Source organism: Scyliorhinus torazame, chromosome 5 (assembly GCF_047496885.1).
Source record: "Scyliorhinus torazame isolate Kashiwa2021f chromosome 5, sScyTor2.1, whole genome shotgun sequence".
In the NCBI taxonomy this organism is placed as follows: Eukaryota; Metazoa; Chordata; class Chondrichthyes; order Carcharhiniformes; family Scyliorhinidae; genus Scyliorhinus; species Scyliorhinus torazame.
The window spans coordinates 248795788-248816954 of record NC_092711.1 but is presented as its reverse complement, the minus strand read 5'-3'; the positions used below and the strand labels follow the sequence as shown (position 1 = coordinate 248816954).

The window sequence follows — 21167 nt, the reverse complement described above, 5'->3', positions numbered from 1 at the left end:
TTGTTTATGATTGCTCAAGTTGCAATATTGCAGTCCTTTTGCATATTTACTGCCAGTTATTCCTCAGGTTAACTTCAGCAAAATAGGCTGGTGTTTTAAAATCTGCATCAAATATTCTTTTTACAACAGATAGATTTCAAACTGTCAGAAGATATGGCATGTTTTCCTGTCCAGTTAAAGATCCAGTTGATGCAGGGTTCAGCATCACTGATTTGATGTTTGCATTAGTTCCTTTTGGTATGAACTCTCACACCATTAGGTTTTGTCCATGGCTGTGTAGTTAGCAACATTGTTTAACTCCAGCTAAAAGAAAGAATTTATGAAAAATATAATGTGTAACAGCCTCCCAAACTTGTATTCCTGGTATGGACTGGCTGGGTCGTAAGGCCTTTTTTTGTTTTGCATTTTCTATATATTCTTTGGTAAGATTTCCTTTAGTTATGCAAGAACACTTTAACTCTTATCGAAGGGTGCCATATTAAATCCCCTGCAGAGGGCACTGCACCAGAATGGCTTTCTAGTCACAAGCGGGTCCAGTGCAAAATCCATGAGACCACATTTTGTGGTCAGCTGTGAAGGAATGGTGTTGGCCTGTGGGGTCCCACCGCTGGCTGATTCGCTGGGACCATGCCTGCCAACAAGGGGGAACAACACTTGAATAAACCGATCCCACAGAGCAACCCCCACACAGTGTGTAGCCATGTCACCGAGGAGACCAGCCCCACAATTCGGGATGTCGGCCTGGCCAGATTGTTGGATGTGGTCAAAATCAGATGGGATGCCCTGATCCCCACAGGGGCTTTTCACAGTAACTTCATTTGAAGCCTACATGTGACAATAAGCGATTTTCATTTTCATTTTCATTTCCGGGGTTCGGAGGGTCAGCCGCAGGGCAGCCAATCTTTCCTGGAAGGAAATGACAGCAGCCGTCAGCTCATGCTGCATCATCAGAAGGACTGGCACCCAGTGGCATAAGAAGATTAACGACCACCGGGCCACACAGGTGGGTTGGCACCAGCACCACCCACCCCCATCCCCCAAATGACTATGCGCCTGGCAGCACTGCCTGTGCCTGCCTCCCACCCCCTCCCTCCGCCATGAAAGAAGCATGCGGTTCAGGATGCTCTCTCGTGTCCCTGCAGGGGAAGTTGGCCCGCAACAGACGGGAAAGGGCCCAGACGGGTGACTGAGTGCCGGGCATCAGAGACTTCACCCCCGAGGAGGAATGGGCCCTGAAGTTCGTGAGGGTGATTGAGGGCAGATCGGTCGGTCACCGACGTAGAGGTTGGCGTATGGCGCAGAGGTGAGGATCCACCGGCCGCCACCCAGATGACCTGTCACACGGGAGTTGTTAATGCCATACAGATTGATCCACCCCTCCCACTGACCACTTGTCCATTATTCCGCAGGATCTCTACCCAATGGTGCTGGCCCATGCGGGTGGGTACCCCCCGCCTCCCAAGAGAGCACCTTGGAGGGGAGCTGATGCACATCAGGTGAAAGGCAGGAATGCCCAAACAAGACAGCAGTTGGAGGTCTGCTGGGTCCCAGTCAGATGCTGAGCCTCTGGACCAGGTTTACCCGGAGCTGATGCAGTTGATTGGGTTTGGCCATAATATTCAGAGGGGGACGTCAGCGGCAGTCCAGGAGTCTCAGAGGCCACGCGCGCAGGGGATACCCTGGTGCACAAAGTCAGCAGCATGAGTGATGGGAGTCCAAGGCGTGGTTCAGTCAGTGATGGCCATGACTGAGGGCCTCGGTAGCATGTCCGATTCGCTGGAGGACATGTCCCAGTCACAGGTGGACCTTTCTGAGGCACTGCAGAGTATGTGTCCGTCACTAAGGGGGGGTTGGGGGGTGCTGTGCCAGCTGACCCCCCAATCTCTTGCCCCCCCCCCCCCGGCATGCTGGTTCTGGTTTTCGGATGTTGGCCGCTGCGTCTGTGGTGTTGCTACCTGCAGCGCTCCGGCACAGTCTCCAGGCATCATGGTCTGATTGGGATGCTAGGCAAAAACTGCCACATTGGGAGGTGTGAAATGTTCACTTAACTACGATTTTTAAATTCCTATTAGCAATAGCCTTCAGCTGTGTGGCCAGAGGCCTCCACAGTCAGTGGGTGGTCGGTGGGACAGACAGGCTGAGGTTGCCCCTGTCATGGGTACACACGATCCAGGGGGTGGCATGACCATGGGCACTTAATCCCCCCCCCAATGGATGACTGCCTCCACCATCCTCCCCGAGCACAGGGGCAGCAACCCCAGTGTCCCTGGGCTCATTGCCCAGGAGCAAAGATGGGCTACTCACTTGCTCGGACTTCCACAGCAGCCAATCCGCCAGCTTCACTTTTAAAAAGGTGTACTAATCGGTGTCCATGTGACCACTTGCTGGGGAGACAGTTAGATCGCGGGATGCTATTAGATAGGATGTTCCCGTTAGTTGTATGGAGATCAGCTTTAATTGGTGATTACTGGTTTCTCGCCACATCACGGCGAGGTCCAGATTTCGCCAGTGGGAGCAAGCGGTTAGATCGCAGACCGATCGGGACCTGCCGCAGTTCCCGATTTTGGTCTCCCCTGCAATCTAATGGCCGCGTCGTGCTAACGCTCAAGCATGACGAGCCTTAAAATCATGCCCATCATGTTTGTATTAGCTTCAACAAAATTGTGAAGGAGACTTCCGGCTGCGGCTACGCGGAGCTAAGCTGCACGATTCAGCAGCTCCTGCTATTACGGACTTTCGGGCTCGTTGGAGGAGCCCCAACGGAATTTTTTCGAAGACAACCTGTGGGGAAGGGAAGAGAGAGGTCCCCGCTCCAGCTTTTATGGACCGGACCAGAAGTGCAACGGCCAAAAAAGCGGCATTGGAGCAGCGGGAGAAGCGAGGGAAAAAAACAAAATGGCGGCGGCCGGAGACAAAGCGGAGTGTGGGCCGGAGCTGCAGGAGTTCATCAAGCGCTGCTTCGAGGAGCTGCGCAAGGAGATGCTGGCGCCTATGCTGGCGGCAATTGAAGGACTATGGATGACCCAGAAGGCCCACGAGGTGACGATCCAGGAAGTACAGAGAAGAGTCAGTGAGAATGAGGACGAGCTCTTGGGCCTGGCGGTGAGAGTGGAGCAGCACGAGGCGCTACACAAGAGATGGGCGGGAAGACTCGAAGACCTGGAGAACAGGTCGAGGAGAAAGAATCTGCGGATCCTGGGTCTCCCTGAAGGAGTGGAGGGGGCCGATGCCGTGGCATACGCGAGCACGATGCTCGGGGCGATGATGGAGGCCCCTTCGAGGTCGCTGGAGCTGGACGGGGCACACCAGGTGCTGGCGAGGAAGCCCAAGACAAATGAGCCGCCAAGGGCGATGGTGGTGAGATTTCACCAGTTCACGGACAGAGAGAGGGTCCTGAAATGGGCCAAGAAGGAGCGGAGCAGTAAGTGGGACAATGCAGAGATCCGAATATAACCGGACTGGAGCACGGAGGTTGCAAAGCGGAGAGCGGGTTTCAACCGGGCCAAAGCGGTGTTGCACCGGAAAGGAGTGAAATTCGGAATGCTGCAGCCAGCGCGACTGTGGGTCACATACAAGGACCAACACTCGTACTTCGAAACGCCTGAAGAGGCGTGGACCTTCATACAAACCGAAATGTTGGATTCTAACTGAGGGTTTGTGAGGGGGGGGGGGGGGGGGTGTTTGAGGTTTGATGTGTGATGGTTGTTGTACATAGGGGGTCAATCACGCAGGAAATGTTACATGGGCTGGGGGAGAGAGAGAGACAAGGCCGCTACAGGAGCTGCGCCGGGGGGCGGGGGGCTTTGGAAAGGGCGGGGTTTTTTCCCACGTGCGGGAAGAAAGGCGGGAAGGGGAACGAAGGAACGCATATTGATTGGGAGACTCCCACATGGGGAGGTCAAAGGGACGGCGGGGGAAGCCGGGGTCAGCAGGTGTCAGCTGACTTACGGGAGTGATATGGGGGGAGCAAAAAAGCTAGACCGGTGTCTAGGGTGGGGGGAAAGGGGTTGCTGCTGCACTGGCCAAAACGGAATGGGACACAGAAGAGGTGGTCGGGACGGGGGTCCCCCGGCTGGGGGACTGGAGGGTGAGGGAGGCGTGGACACGGGACTGGCCAGACGTGGTCATGCTCCAAGAGACACACACCTGAAGGTGGCAGACCAGGTCAGGTTAAGAAAGGGATGGGTAGGACAGGTATTCCACTCAGGACTGGACACGAAGAATAGAGGGCTGGCAATATTGGTGGGAAAGCGTGTGTCATTTGAGGCCAAGACTATTGTAGTGGATAATGGAGGGAGATATGTGACGGTGAGCGGTAGGTTGCAAGGGACGTGGGTGGTGTTGGTAAATGTATACGCCCCGAACTGGGATGATGCTGGATTCATGAAGCGCATGTTGGGGCGCATTCCGGACCTGGAGATAGGAGGCCTGATAATGGGAGGTCTTCAATACAGTATTGGACCCAGCACTGGACCGCTCCAGATCAAGGACTGGAAAGAGGCTGGCGGCGGCCAAGGTGCTTAGGGGGTTTATGGATCAGATGGGGGGAAGTGGACCCATGGCGGTTTGCAAGGCCGCAGGCCAGGGAATTTTCTTTTTTCTCCCATGTGCACAAAGCCTACTCCCGGATAGATTTTGTTGTTCTGGGCAGGGCGCTCATCCCGAGGGTGGAGGGGACGGAGTATTCGGCCATAGCTGTTTAGGACCATGCCCCACACTGGGTGGAACTGGAGCTGGGAGAGGAGAGGGACCAACGCCCGCTGTGGCGGCTGGACGTTGGACTGCTGGCAGATGAGGTGGTGTGAGGGAAGGTGAGGGGGTGTATCGAAAGGTACTTGGAGGCCAACGACAACGGGGAGGTGCGGGTGGGGATGGTATGGGAGGCGTTGAAGGCTGTAGTTAGGGGAGAGTTAATCTCCATCAGGGCTCATAGGGAGAAGACGGAGGGTATGGAAAGGGAGAGGCTAGTGGGGGAGATTTTGAGAGTGGACAGGAGATACGCAGAGGCCCCGGAAGAAAGATTACTTGGGGAAAGACGACGGCTCCAGACGGAGTTTGACCTGTTGACCACAGGGAAGGTGGAGGCACAGTGGAGGAAGGCGCAGGGGGCGACCTATGAGTATGGGGCAAAGGCTAGTCGGATGCTGGCACACCAGCTCCGTAAGAGGATGGCAGCGAGGGAAATAGGGGGAGTCAAAGATGGAAGGGGAGCCACGGACGAAAATAAACGAGGTATTTAAGGCCTTCTATGAAGAGCTATACAGATCCCAGCCCCCAGCGGGGGAAGAGGGGATGAGACGATTCCTAGACCAACTGAGATTCCCGAGGGTGGAGGAGCAAGAGGTGGCTGGTTTGGGGGCACCAATTGGGTTGGAGGAGCTGAGCAAGGGTATGGGGAGTATGCAGGCGGGGAAGGCCCCGGGACCGGACGGGTTCCCGATGTAGTTCTACAGGAAGTACGTAGACCTGTTGGCCCCGCTACTAGTTAGGACCTTTAATGAGGCAAGAGAGGAGGGGGACCCTGCCCCCGACAATGTCGAAAGCGACAATTTCTTTGATCCTAAAGCGGGACAAGGACCCACTGCAATGTGGATCGTACAGGCCGATCTCGCTCCTCAATGTGGATGCTAAGTTGTTGGCAAAAGTGCTGGCCACGAGGATCGAGGACTGTGTCCTGGGGGTGAGCCACGAGGACCAGCCAGGATTCGTAAAGGGCAGGCAATTAAACACTAATGTGCAGCGGCTCTTAAACGTGATAATGATGCCATCGGAGGAGGGAGAGGCGGAGATAGAGACAGCTATGGACGTGGAGAAGGCCTTTGACCGAGTAGAGTGGGAGTACCTCTAGGAGGTGCTGCATAGGTTTTGGTTCGGGGGAGGGTTTATCAGTTGGGTTAAGCTCCTTTACAGCGCCCCGGTGGCGAGTGTGGTGACGAACCAGCGGAGGTCGGAGTACTTTCGGCTATACCGAGGAACGAGGCAGGGATGCCCCCTGTCCCCCCTGTTGTTTGCATTGGCGATCGAACCCTTGGCCATGTCATTGAGGGAGTCTAATAAATGGAGGGGGGTGGTCCGAAGGGGAGAAGAGCATCGGGTGTCGCTATATGCGGATGATCTGTTGCTGTACGTGGCGGATCCAATGGAGGGGATGGTGGAGGTCATGCAGACTCTAAGGGAGTTTGAGGAGTTTTCGGGCTATAAGCTCAATGTAGGGAAGAGTGAGCTCTTTGTATTACAGGCGGGGGACCAAGAAAGAGGGATAAGGGACCTACCGCTGGGGAGGGCGGATGGGAGCTTTCGGTATCTGGGGATCCAGATAGCCAGGGCCCTACATAAACTGAATCTGACGAGGTTGGTGGAGCAAATGGAGGAGGACTTCAAAAGATGAGACATGTTACCGCTCTCGCTGGTGGGTAGAGTGCAGTCGGTCAAAATGGTGGTCCTTCCGAGGTTTCTTTTTGTGTTTCAGTGCCTCCCCGTTGTGATCACCAAGGCCTTTTTCAAGAGAGTAGGTAGGAGTATAATGGGGTTTGTGTTGGCGACTAGGACCCCGAGGGTAAGGAGAGGGTTCCTGGAACGAAGTACGGACCGAGGAGGGTTGGCGCTGCCAAACCTAGGGAGCTACTACTGGGCAGCAAATGCGGCGATGATCCGCAAGTGGGTAATGGAGGGAGAGGGGGTGCCATGGAAGAGGATGGAGATGGCGTCCTGTAAAGGAACGAGCCTGGGGGCGTTGGTGACTGCATCGCTGCCGCTCTCGCCGACAAGGTACACCATTAGCCCGGTGGTGGCGGCAACGCTAAGGATCTGGGGCCAGTGGAGACGGCACAGGGATGCAATGGGAGCCTCGGTGTGGTCCCCGATCAGGGGTAACCACCGGTTTGTCCCGGGGAGGATGGACGGGGGGTTTCGGAGCTGGCATCGGGCGGGGATTTGAAGAATGGGGGACCTGGTCATTGACGGGATGTTTGCGAGCCTAGGGGCACTGGAGGAGAAGTTTGTGATACCCCCGGGAAATGCTTTTAGATATATGCAGGTGAGGGCTTTTTGTGAGGCGACAGGTGAGGGAATTCCCGTTGCTCCCGGCACAAGAAATTCAAGACAGGGTGATCTCGGGTGTATGGGTCGGGGAGGGCAAGGTGTCGGCAATATACCAGGAGATGAAAAAAGAGGGGGAAGCGCTGGTAGAGGAGCTGAAGGGTAAATGGGAAGAGGAGCTGAAGGGTAAATGGGAGGAGGAGCTGGGGGTGGAGATTGAGGAAGGTCTGTGGGCTGATGCCCTAGGTAGGGTTAATTCCTCCTCCTCGTGTGCCAGGCTCAGCCTGATACAATTTAAGGTGGTTCACAGAGCGCACTTGACGGGGGCGAGGTTGAGTAGGTTCTTTGGGGTAGAGGACAGATGTGGAAGGTGCTCAGGACCATGTCCATATGTTTTGGTCATGTCCGGCACTGGAGGGGTTCTGGAGAGGATTGGCGGGAGCAATGTCTCAGGTGGTGAAAGTCCGGTTCAAGCCAAGCTGGGGGCTAGCAATATTTGGAGTAGTGGACGAGCCGGGAGTGCAGGAGACGAAAGAGGCTGGCATTCTGGCCTTTGCGTCCCTAGTAGCCCGGCGACGGATCTTGTTAATGTGGAAGGAGGCGAAGCCCCCCAACGTGGAGGCCTGGATAAACGACATGGCTGGGTTCATAAAGCTGGAAAGGATTAAGTTTGCCTTGAGAGGGTCTGCGCAGGGGTTCTACAGGCGGTGGCAACCGTTCCTAGACTATCTCGCGGAGCGTTAGAGGAAGGTCGGTCAGCAGCAGCAACCCGGGACACACACACACACACACACACACACACACACACACACGTCCTGGGAAGGGGGGGGGGAGGAACGGGGATTGCTTGGGAGGGTTGGGGAAACTGGCACTTGCGGGAGAGAGTCAGTGTACAAAGCTATGTAAATATATCATTTTGCCATGTATGTATCTTGCTCAGTGCGATTTCTTGTTATTTTGTTACTGGGGGGTTTATTGTTTGTAAGGGAGAAAAATTGTGTTAAAAAACTTTAATAAATATATATTTTTTTAAAATAATTCTTTACAAATATGTGTTTTCTTGTATCAAGCATTGGAAATTCCTGTAAACCAACCCTTTATATTCATTGCTGCTTTTCTGCAAACGTGTCAATCCATTGCAACGTAGATATTTAACACTGTTCCTGCTTTTTCAGTTTTTTCTCAAAATGGCTGCATTGCAATTAACGAGGCATGCTAAAAATATAATGTACCTTGATTCACATCAAAATAACTGACAAAAACAGTAAAGGCACGGCAAAGCTGAATGAATAGGATAATTATTGTCTTGCCATTCATACCATTAAGCCTCTTTCATTTGCACCCTTTGCATTTTTGCTGATCATTCACTGTCAGTCAACTTTGAGACTTTTACAAAGTGTAACAGAAAATGAATTGAGATCATAGATCTGCCGCTAGCAGTTTTTGCAACCAAACCGTATTAATTTAGATTGTAGTTTTGAAATGAAAAGAAAATGCCAAAGGGAGGAAAAATTGCTGGCTGCTTTGATATAAAGCATAACTTGATGATCTGCTGAATCAGGGTGATGGAATCTGACAGCTGTGTTTAGATCTAATAGTTTGGATACACCACAGTTGCTGACTGATGATGGGGATTGAAAATCCGATCTTCCAGTCAGTGAATTTATGGTTTTTGAGAGTTCAACCAAGATAATGTAAGAGGGCGTGTGTATGAGCAAATGCTCTCTGAAATTATGCCCTATCTTAATAATGTACAAACAATGAACTGGAGTTAGATAATTATGTAAAATAGATACAGGGAGGAAAAAGAATGAAAAGCAACTATATTGGCTCCAATAATGAACGTACAGAATACTTTGACTTGTTTCTTCGTAACTTTTGAACAGCAGGAGATGTGAATATTTGAAGACTTTATTTTGCACCTTGGTAAATGATAGAACTGCTGACATTAACTGGCATTTCAAAATCAAAACTACTTCTGCTGATATTAAAATGAAAGGATAAAACTGGGAATATTTTCCTTGCGCAAGTTGTTTTCCTACACCCTAATTATAATGGCTTTTAATACTCACAATTTGTATAGTGCAAAGAAACTGGGCCAGAAAATACTAAGTGAGACTAGTGTAGTGAAAGGATCAGAGACAATTCTTATTGCTGACCCAAGCAGTTTTATTCTGCTTCTTGTGCTCCGAACACATGACTTAGGATTTCTTGATGCTGATATATAGTGAAAGTGTAGAAATGAATTTCATTCGTGGCACTGACGTCTCATATTACTGGTCGATGCAGTTTCATCCTACTTTTAAAAAAGAAATTCTTTCTAAATAGTTTAAGTGATGGATTTTGGATGGAATGTTGCCTCCTGTTGAAAACACTTGACATTTTAGTGTTGTTTATACTCAAAGCAAGATGGTTTCCTACCCTCTCCCCCGACAATTGCGCTGGGGAATTTATACCAATGCAAATGACAGACATTTCTAAAATGCCTTTTTTATGTTCAATTTGCTAGCTAAATAAAGCAGTCATTTCTCATGAATATTACAATGCACCCAGTGGATCAGCAAAATGCCTTTAAAATTAATATATACATATCTGATTTTTGATATGTTAGTATTTATTGCAACTCGATCCAAGGTCATGGGGTCTGCACCATCAGTTGCCCAGTAGCCTCACCCTTAACCTAGGGGACACTGGGGCATAAATACCCCAGCCCAAGTGTGGTCTGGGCGCAGGAGACACTTCATGGAGGAGGAGTGTATTCGAATAGGTAAATAAATAGTGTGATTTTCTAAACCGTCATTGCTTCTGAGTGGTTGCTTGCCTGGGACTTTACACTGATGACGAGGATGGGATTGGCCGGGCTGATTGTGGTCATGTCTGCACATGGAGTTTGCGGGACCTTTTGGAGAAGCAATGTTTTTACTCGTCGTGGATGCCCATTCGAAGTGGAGGGACGTCCACTGCATGTCCACGACTACGTCGCGAGCCATAATTCAGAAGCTCCGCCAAACTTTCAGTACCAACAGACTTCCCGAGGTTTTGGAGTCAGACAGCCGCATAGCTTTCACTGGTGCGGAATCCGGGGGTTTCTTGAAAATGAACGGTGTCTGCCATGTGAGGACTGCTCCTTACCTCCTGTATGCCAATGGGTTGGCCGAGTGGGGGCGGTGCACTTTTAAGTTAGGGATGCAGAAGCAGACCTCTGGTTCTCCGGAGACCCGTCTAGCCCGATTCTTATTCTACTGCACTATGCTGCACGCCACTACCAGAATAGAACCCTCGGAGCTGTTAATGGGCAGTCACCTGTGCATGCTATGGAGCCTCATCCTGCCCAATATTGGGGGAAAGGTCTATGATCCGCAGGAGCACGCTGACGTGAGGCGACCCAGGCCCTCAGTGGGCGACACAGCCTATGTCCGGAATTTTGCGCGTTCTGGATCCTGAGGATAGATTCAGAAACTATGTTCCCGACGGTGGGGGAGTCCAGAACTGGGGGGTGTCATAGTTTGAGGATAAGGGGTGAACGTTTTAGGACTGAGGAAAGGAGAAATTTCTTGACTCAGCAGGTGGTGAATCTGTGTATATCACTACCACAGAAAGTCGTTGAGGCCAAAACGTTGTGTAATTTCAAGAAGCTCTTGGGGCTTCATGAATTAAGGGATATGGGGAGGCTAGTTCAGGGTATTAAACTTGATGACCAGCCATGATAATGAATCGCGGAGCAGGCTCGAAGGGCCAAATGGGCTCCTCCTGCTTCTATTTTCTATGTATGTTAAAAGCTGTCTCTCAGTATCTACACATTGAAAAAATCGAGACAACAGTAAGTTCTACTAATATAGATTTAAAAAATAAACAACTTTTTATATACAGTTTGTGAATCTGGTGTAGGATGGATAGTTGTTGGAGTCTGATGACATTTTAATGATTTGTAATCCCTTGAGCAGAGAATTGAATCATTTTATTCTGTTACACAAACTCCTGATAAAGTTTGCTGAATTTTGGAAGAAGAATAATGAAGTAGTGGAAGTGAAGGATGGAAACAAGGCATGTAATTTTGTAAGTATTCAAGATTTTAAAAATTGAAACGAGGTACCAGGAGTGGAGAGGTATAAGGAGAGGCATTGATGTTAGGAAAATGGAAGTCATAGGTGTTAATTCAATTGTTAAGCTCATTATTGCTGCCATTTTCTACGAATAATGATTCTTTATGCTCTTGTGAAAAAACATTTTATGCATTCTTCCCAGACCGAGAAAAGGCTCATTCTCTCATACTCCAATATGGTTTGCTAGATTATTGCTTCCTGTTGAAAATAGTTGGCATTCTAGTGTTGCTTATGCCCGAGGCATTCTAGTGTTGCTTATGTTATGGGTCCGGGTTTACAGAACCCCAAAGTGTTTCATGGAGTCAACCGACCCACAACTTTTAATAGATTGTGATGTGGGAAGCACACTGCGTACTCTCCAGGTGTGATACAGCAGAAATGGACAAGTGGTTTTTAAAACAAAACAATGTTTATTCTATGAACTCGAGTTAATCTTTTAAAAAGAAACATTGAATATCTTAACACTGTTATGGGCGAGGCATTTTCAGAACCCCAAAATGTATCATGGAGTTCAACCAACCTCTCCCTTTAATAGATTTGTTGCTTTTCCGAGCACGCGGCTTGCTCCCTCGGTGTGATATTACAATTATGGACACGTGGGTTTTTAAACACAAAACACTGTTTATTCCATGAACTCAACTTAACATCTTAAATAAACATTGGATCTCTTAACACCCCTTACTTCAAAGATAACTCAGAAAATATTGCAACAGTAAATAACTCCTTAAAATGTTCCTTCAAACTTCCAAGAGACTTAACACCTTTAAACAGTATCACATCAGGTTAAAGGATATATATATTTTCTGTAGAATGGCAGAGATATATTAGCTTGGGTGACTTCAGCTCCAGCACCTTGCTTTCTTCCTGCAAACTCTCTGGAAACACACAGACACACCCAAGCTGCTGTTTCAAACTGGCTTTCTCCTTTTAATCAGCTCACAGCAAAACAGCCAGGCACTTTTAAACTGCTCTCAGCAAAACCAGCCAGGCACTTTTCAAAACTGAAACTAAAAACCTGCAAAATGGCTGACCTGAGCTGAGCTTCACCCATTCTATGACATCACTGTTTTCTTAAAGGTACATTGCTTAAACATCCAGTTCTCAAAGGCACTCTCGCATGACACCTCTCCCCAAGAAAAAAACCCATCAACTTCAAGATGGTTTCATTTTTCACTTTTGCACCATCGACTAAGAAATGCACACAGTGAAAATACTTTTGTTTCACAAACAAAACAACACACGCAAACGGGCATAATAATATAGTCCATTTTTCTTTGCTCTTCTTCCTCCAACCGAAATCCTTCTCGCTTGACAGTCTCTTTGAACAAAGTCTCTGCACGATCCATCCATTCCTCCACTCCTCGGCAATTCTCTTTAGAATCAGATACTCTAGTTCAATCTGACCACAGAGACCCTTGCAATGCTCCAATACAGGAACATTGGTGATCACAGCTTTCAGGCAGTCAAATGCCTGTTGAAAGTCCGCTGTCCATTGAAAGTTTTTAGGTTTCTTTAGCAAGTCCATCAGTGGAGTAATCACGCCACAAAACTTTTGCACAAAGGTTTGATCAAATTCATTCATGTTAAGAGATCGCATTGCCTCCCTTCGTCTTGAGGGTATCGGAAACTCCTCAAGGAAAGTGATTCGGGCTTCTCCAAATTCACTTTCGGCTAGGTTCATCACCAAACCCGCCACCTGAAGTCGATCGAAGAACTCCATACGATGTTTTAAATGTTCTTTCCATGTCTGGAAGTTGGAAATAAAAGCAGATTGTCCCACTTTCTCAATGCAATCCTGCAAACGTGGGATAGGATAAGAGTCCGTTCTTGTAACTGCATTCACCTTTCGACAGTCCACACACAACCGTTGGGTACCGTCTGGTTTAGGTACCATCACTATGGGTGAGCTCCATTGGCTGCAACCCACTTCAATTATGCCATTTGTCAGCGTACTCTCAATCTCTCTGTTAACCTGTGCCAATTTCAAAGGATTAAGTCTATATGGATGTTGTTTGATAGGAACAGCATTTCCCACATCGACATCATGTATAGCCATTTTAGTACTTCCCAATTTATCTCTACAAACTTGCCCATGTGATATCAATAACTCTTTCAGGTCAGTTCGTTTTTCCTCTGGAAGGTAACTTAACAATTCATCCCAATTTTTAAGAACATCCTCATTTTCCAATTTAAATGGAGGTATGTCAAATTCACAGTCATCTGTGAATTTCTCTCCTTCCCTTTCAAAGTACCTTTTAAGCATGTTCACATGATATACTCGGTGAGTCTTCCTTCTATCTGTGTTTTTACCACATAATTCACCTCCCTTAATTTCCTTTCAATCTGATACGGTCCACAAAACCTAGCTTTTAAAGGCTCCCCTACCACTGGTAACAACACTAAAACTTTATCCCCACTGGCAAAACTACGAACTTTGGATTTTTTGTCCGCTACCCGTTTCATATCATTTTGTGCAACTTTCAAATGTTGTCTAGCCAATTCACCTGCTCTATTTAATCGTTCCCTAAAATTTGGCACGTAATCCAATAGTGTAATTTCCGATTTCTTACCCACCAATTTTTCCTTAATCAATTTAAGTGATCCTCTTACCTCCTGACCAAAAATTAGTTCAAAAGGACTAAATTTGGTAGACTCATTAGGTGCATCCCTAATTGCAAACAATACGAATGGGATTCCTTTATCCCAATTCTCTGGATAATCTTGACAATACGCCCTCAACATTGTCTTTAATCTCTGATGTCACCTTACTAACGCCCCCTGCGATTCTGGATGGTACGCAGTTGATTTAAATTGTTTTATTCCTAAGCTATCCATAACTTCTTTTAATAACTTTGAAGTAAAATTTGTTCCTTGATCCGATTTAGTTTCTGTGGGTAGTCTAGATCTAGTAAAGAATTTAAGTAACTCCTCCACAGTCCTTTTAGCTGTAATATTGCATACTGGAATGGCCTCTGGAAACCTAGTAAACACATCCATTATAGTCAAAAGATATGGATTCCCATTTTTTGTTTTAGGAAGCGGTCCTACGCAATCAATTAGGACCCTTGTAAAAGGTTCCTCAAATGCTGGGATGGATATTAAGGGCGCTGGTTTTATTACTGCTTGAGGTTTCCCTATCACTTGACATGTGTGACATGATTGACAAAATTTAACTACATCTTTATGTAGTCCAGGCCAATAAAAATGTTTCTGGATTTTAGCTCGAGCTTTCCTTATTCCCAAATGACCTCCCACTGGTACCTCATGTGCAACTCGCAACACCTCCTTTCTATACCCTGCCGGCAATACTACTTGATGATTTGCCCACTTTTCATCCGCCTGCATATGTATAGGTCTCCATTTTCTCATCAAGACATTTTTACGGTAATAACACTCTGGTATACTCTCAAATTCCTCTTCCATATACTCTCAGATTCCGCTTCCGTATATGCTTTCTGATATATCCGTTTTATTTCTACATCTTTCTGTTGTAACTCAGCCAATTTTCCTGAGCTAAAAATACCGCCTCATCCTCCACCTTTCTTGTTCTTTTTCAACCATCTGATCAAATATCGTTTCTGATAATTGCACTTCAACTTCAACTTCATCTTCACTCTTTGATTTCTCCTCTTGTCCTAACCTGTGACTTTGCGATCTTGTTACTACACAATCCGGAAAAATCCCAGGATATTCATCCTTCAACACTTCAATTGGCTGATTTTCCACTGGCTTATCAACTATAGTAGGCATCACTGCCACCTGCGATCCAGCTATATCATTACCCAAGATAAACTGTATTCCTGGACAAGATAGTTTATCTATTACTCCTACTACCACTTCACCACTCTTCACTGGACTTTCCAACCTTACCTTATATAATGGAACGCTACTCCTCTCACCCTGAATTCCACATATCACCACCTTTTCTGGCAACATTCTTCCCAAACTATGTAATTCCTCATCTCTTACCATTAAAGATTGACTAACCCCTGTATCTCTTAAAATTGTGACTTCTTTACCTGCTCCTCCTGATACACAGGAGTAAACTTTACCCACACAAGTAAATTCTTGAAAGACATCTGGCACCTTCTTAACAATTACTTCTTGAACAGGCTGAACAATCGTTTGCATGTCCTTCGCTTCCCTTGGGCTGTCCTTTACCACTCTAACAAACCCCACTGTCTTATCCGGTTTTACCACATCAGCCTTCCCAGTGCTTTTCTTCAACCACCAACACTGTGACTTTACATGGCCTAGTTTATTACAGTGAAAACATCTGAAACTTTTCATTTCTTTTCCACCCTCCTGGATTTCTTTTTTAATCTGAGGTACACTCTCTTTATTGTCTCCCATCAGATCACCTTTACCTTTACCACTTGAGTATTTCTCATGTCCCCAGTTTCTATCCCTCACCGGCTGAAACTGACATTGGAAACCAATCTTTGATTTATGAACTAATTCATAATCATCTGCCATTTCCGCTGCTAATCTCGCAGTTTTAACCCTCTGTTCTTGCACATGAGTTCTCACTACATCAGGAATTGAATTTTTAAACTCCTCCAAAAGTATAATTTCTCTGAGAGCTTCATACGTTTGGTCTATTTTCAAAGCCCTTATCCACCTATCAAAATTACTCTGTTTGAGCCTTTCAAACTCCATGTATGTTTGACCAAATTCTTTCCTTAAATTTCTAAACCTTTGTCTGTAAGCTTCAGGCACTAGCTCATATACACTTATGATGGATTTCTTCATCTCCTCATACGTTCCAGATACCTTCTCCGGTAGTGATGCACACACTTCACTCGCTCTACCTACCAGCTTTGTTTGAATCAGTAACACCCACATGTCCTGTGGCCATTTCATTTGTTTAGCTACCTTCTCAAATGAAATGAAAAAGGCTTCCACTTCCTTCTCGTCAAACCTCGGCATTGCTTGGACATACTTAAATAGATTCTCACCAAGCCTTCGACTATGACGCTCTTTCTCACTATCCTCATCACTATCATCCAACTGTACGTTTCCCTTTACGTCTGCCAATTTTAACTGATTGTCATGTTTCATGGCCATTTTCTGAAGTTAAACTCCCTCTCTTTATCTTTTTCCCTGATCTGTATCTCCCTTTCTTTTTCTTTTTGTTCTGCTCTGGCTATTCTGTCTTTTCTCCTTTCTTCTCTCTCCTTTTCTTTTTCCTCTCTCTCTCTCTCTTTCTCTTTCTTTTTCCTCTCTCTCTCTCTTTCTCTTTCTTTTTCCTCTCTCTCTCTTTCTCTTTCTTTTTCCTCTCTCACGCTTTCTCTTTCCTCTCTCTCACTCTTTTATTCCAGCCGCTTTAATTCTTTCTCATGTTCCATTTGTTTAATTTGCAACTGAATTTTTTACCATTTCCAATGAGTCAAACTCTATCTCAGGCAACTTTAAATGCTTAACCACCGCCATAATTACCTCATCTTTTCGCATTTTGTCAGGTAATGTTAACTGCATTGTTCTTGCCAAATCTAACAGTCTGCTTTTTGTTTCTGTCCGTAAAGTACTACGTGTGACATTCTCCACCCCCAAAAACTTCTGAGCCTCTGAAAGAGCCATTGTTCACAACACTCTTCCCACTTAAATTAAAATACCACACCGGAAAAGCAACAATCCTTCACTGACTTTAAGTTCACAAAAGCCAATCCAATAGATAGACTTTTATCCCCCCCGAGCCCCCAATTGTTATGGGTGAGGGGTGTTCAGAACCCCAAAATGTATCATGGAGTTCAACCAACCTCTCCCTTTAATGGATTTGTTGCTTTTCCTAGCACACGGCTTTTTCCCTAGGTGTGGGATTACAATTATGGACACGTGGGTTTTTAAACACAAAACGCTGTTTATTCCATGAACTCAATTAGCATCTTAAATAAACATTGGATCTCTTAACACCCCTTACTTCAAAGATAACTTCAAAGCAACAATAAATAATTCCTTAAAATGTTCCTTCAAACTTCCAAAAGACTTAACACCTTTAAACAAAATCACATCAGGTTAAAGGCTTCACTATTATAAGTTTAAATCACCCAAACGATCCAGAGATGGTCTTTTATGTCAGAGATCCAGCTCCCTGCAAACACAGACACTCTCAAGCTCTTTTCAAACTTGCAGCTCTCTGGAAACACACAGACACACACAAGCTGTTTTTAAACTGAAACTAAAAACCTGCCAAAATGGCTGACTTAAAGCCCAGCTCCCCCACTCTCTGACATCACTGTTTTCTTTAAGGTACATTGCTTAAACATCCATGTCTTAAAGGTACCCTCACATGACAATACCGAGGTAAATTACAGACATTTCTAAAATGCCTTAATGTTCAATTTGCGAACTGAATAGAGCAGCAATTTGTCATAAGTATTGCAAGACACCACGTACATCAGCAACATTAAGATTGCTGTTAATACTGATGACACATCTGTTTAGAATTAATTGTGAGTGGCCTGTGGTACTCTAGATAAAACTTCTCACCATTGCCCACACCTCTTTTTCCCCCCACCCCCGATGCATGTGCACACACATGTCCCACACCCCCTTCCCCCTTTGTCCACTTTCCCAAATTGATAAATAACATGCTTGTGCTTGGCACTGCTTTCTCATCAAAGACCAGAACCATGTAGAGTAAGCACATTCCACAAGTCTGGCATTGTGAGATTATTGTACATTTTAAATTAGTTGATGTTGACAATTTCAACATCAGAAATGGTACAAGAGCTTTGAGAGAATTAATGCCATGTCTTATGTATTCATGAATTTATCTGTCATTCTAGTGTGTACATGTGTGTGTGTGTGTGTGTGTGTGAGAAATGGAAAACAAGCATGTTGAAGAGGAGGTGAGCAAAGCTAAGATATGATACCAGTAAGCAGCATGAATAAAAATTTGGATTGGACGATATGGGGGTGAATTGAACTTTAGCTATTGTATTTCAGAAGGAAAGTTTGCAACTGGCAAAGATCGTACATGAGTAGGTGTAAAGCAAAGCATTACACTTATTTTTACCCAAAAGCCATAAAAACAAGATGAATTATTTTTATATTCTGTGAAGGGGACTTCCAAAGAAATTCAAGAACAGTACATTTAGGCCTGAAAGAGAAAAAACATATTTGAAGAGAGATTGGAAGCTGTGTGGGTACGAGTGGCCATAATATCCTGAAGGATGTGCTGTGCTTGGAGAAAGCTGTAAAGGAAGCAGATTGAATCCTACCCACCCTCACAAAACACATTTTTTCTCTGTCTTCAAAGTTTTGATACGTCTAGAATTTCTATTATCAAGTGAGTGTGAGAGAAGCCCTGTGAAATACTTCCCTTTATAGCAACAGAAGATATCCTGTGGTAATCTTACTGGGAATTTTAGAGATTAAAAATCCATAGCGATTGTTCAGCTCTGAGTTTAACTAGCCAGAAATCTTTTGGGAAATGTTTGGCAGAACAACGTTCAACTGTGTGAATGTGATAATGTGTGTTTCGGTTTCCTTTTTGTTAATGGTTTATTTAATATTTAAAATCTCCAAAAGTGGTTTTGCAATTCTTGCTCCTATCTTTAGAATACATACCTCCTTGTTACAAAAAACAAATTAGGAATTGTGATAGCTTATTCAAGTTGCCCTTTAGGCGGCGTGGCAATTGCCACCTGCCATTTTGAAACTTATTTGATGACTAATGATTGAGATTAAAGTTTGCGCTGCCCTACGTTTTACCATAAGTTAAATTATCTGTTGGTATGGTTTATTGCAGTACTGCCTCCTATTGAAAATAATTGAATCTCTTGCATAGTTTCCTGTATCCAAGGGAAGACATACATATATTTCCAAAATGGCTTTATTTATGTTCAATTCCTGAATGAAGCAGCAGTTTTCTATAATTATTGTAATCTATGGTTTTGATGAGCAAATATCTTCAAGCAACTGTAGGTTTTAATGTATGAATCTGCATGTGAATTGAGGTGAAATAGTGTACCTTTGTATCTTAATGCTGAAGTTTATTACTCAGTTTCAAAGCTTTCTTCTGCTCGGCATTAATCAAAGTTATTTACGAGTTGCTTGCAGCAACTGTCCTTTAATAAAATACATGGCTTGTAAATGTTTGGTGAGCTGAGAATGCTTAGGTTTTGGTTCTGTGCTTTCCAGGTTGCTTGCTAGGTTTTTCAAAACCATTTATATGAAAAAGAATGGAGAAGCATTCTGACGGTATGAATTTGCTGGAGCCAGTCATCCTGCAGCCAACTCTATAAGATTTTCTCTTGCCCTCTTTTGCACTTCAAATTGGAAGCTGATATCTTGAGGAGGTCAATAGCATCTGCGACTCTACATAATACTAAAAACGGCTCAAGGCACAGGATACTGCGAAGGTTTCAGGCCCAAGCAACATTGTAGTGAAGGCTTGTGTTCTAAAACTAGCCGCTTTCCTAACCAACCTCTGCCAATCAAGCCGCAACACTGACATCTACCCAGCAATATGGAAAATTGCCCAGGTGTCCAGTCCACAAAAAGCAGGATAAATCCAACCCAGTCAATTACCACCCCATTAGCTTACACTTTATCATCAGCGAAGTGTGATGGGAGGGATCATTGAGAGTGCTACAAACAGCACTGCACATTAATAATCAGCTTACTGATGCTCAATTTGGGTTCCGCCAGGGCCACTCTACTGCTGACTTCACTCCGGCCTTCGTCCAAACTTGGACAGAAGAGCTGAACTCCCTCTATCCTGAATTGGGGGTGAGGGGGGAGCGGCCACTGAAACACGCTAGAATATTCAGCCCATTCATGTACTATTTTTTTAAAATTTAGAGTACCCAAACATTTTTTTTCCAATTAAGGGGCAATTTAGCATGGCCAATCCACCTACCCTGCACATTTTTGGGTTGTGGGGGTGAAACCCACGCAAACACTGGGAGAATGTGCAAACTCCACACGGACAGTGATCCAGAGCCGGGATTGAACCTGGGACCTCAGCGCCGTGAGGCCACAGTGCTAAGCCACTGCGCCACCGTGCTACCCCATTCATGTACTATTTTTGATTTCAAAATGAGCATTTTAAATTTAGCATTCCAGTGTGAAGTCGTTTTGACTCTTCATACTCTTGCAGTAAATGTCACCATTATCTGTTGTAACAATTGAAACAGGAAAGTATTCCATTTATTTCAATTATTGGTTACATTTGTACATGCACTTTATATAAAAAGAAAATAAATTCTGTCTGAACTGACAGCGCACATAGAAATACGTAATAACGATTTGATAGCCATTATGGAGACATGGCTGGAGGAGTACATTGATTGGGACCTGAATATTGAAGGGGACAGGATGTTACAAAAGGACAGGAAGCGAGAAAAGGTGACGGGGTGCCTCTGTTAGGTAAAGATGGTATTAGCACAATCCCAAATGAGGACCTAGGTCAGGGCATTAGGATTTAGAAGCAGTTTGGGTGGTGATGAGAAGTGGTAAAGGCAAGAAATAAGTAACTTGTGGGAGTTGAGTGCACTCTCCTGACAGCAGCTACCAAGTAGTGTAGAGCATAAAGGAAGAAATAATTGGAGCTTGTCAGAAAGGTCCGGAGATAGTCGAGGGAGATTTTAATTTAAGTGTAAGTAAGACCCTTTGGGTTTGTAGGGCAATTCTGGAAAGGGATAGATTATTGGATTGGGTTGGCACTACCAAATCTGCTGTGTTATTACTGGGCAGCAACCATTGAGAGGGGGGGGGGTGGGTTTAAGGATCTGGACTCTGTATGGAGGCTTCATGCATAGGATTGAGTCTGAGGGCCCATGTTACTGCTCGTTCACTCTGGTAAAATATTCATTAAGCTCAGTGGTAATAGCCTCTTTGAGGATTTGGAATCAATTTAGGCAGCATTTTAAATTAGGCTCGTTGTCGCTGTTGGCACCAATTTGAAGGAACCATACATATGTGTGTGCCTTCTCGTTTAGATTCAGTGTTCAGAGCACAGGAGAGTGAGGGGTTGGGGAGGTTTAAGGATATGTTTTTGGAAGGTAGGTTTGCTGGGCT

The 21167-nt window shown here is 45.6% G+C and overlaps 1 protein-coding gene across 2 annotated transcripts in view; it reads left to right on the top strand.

Annotated features, from left to right (window-relative positions):
• LOC140421025 (ecto-NOX disulfide-thiol exchanger 2-like) overlaps positions 1 to 21167 on the top strand; it is a 347774-nt gene that overhangs the window by 39854 nt on the left and 286753 nt on the right. The window lies entirely within an intron of this gene.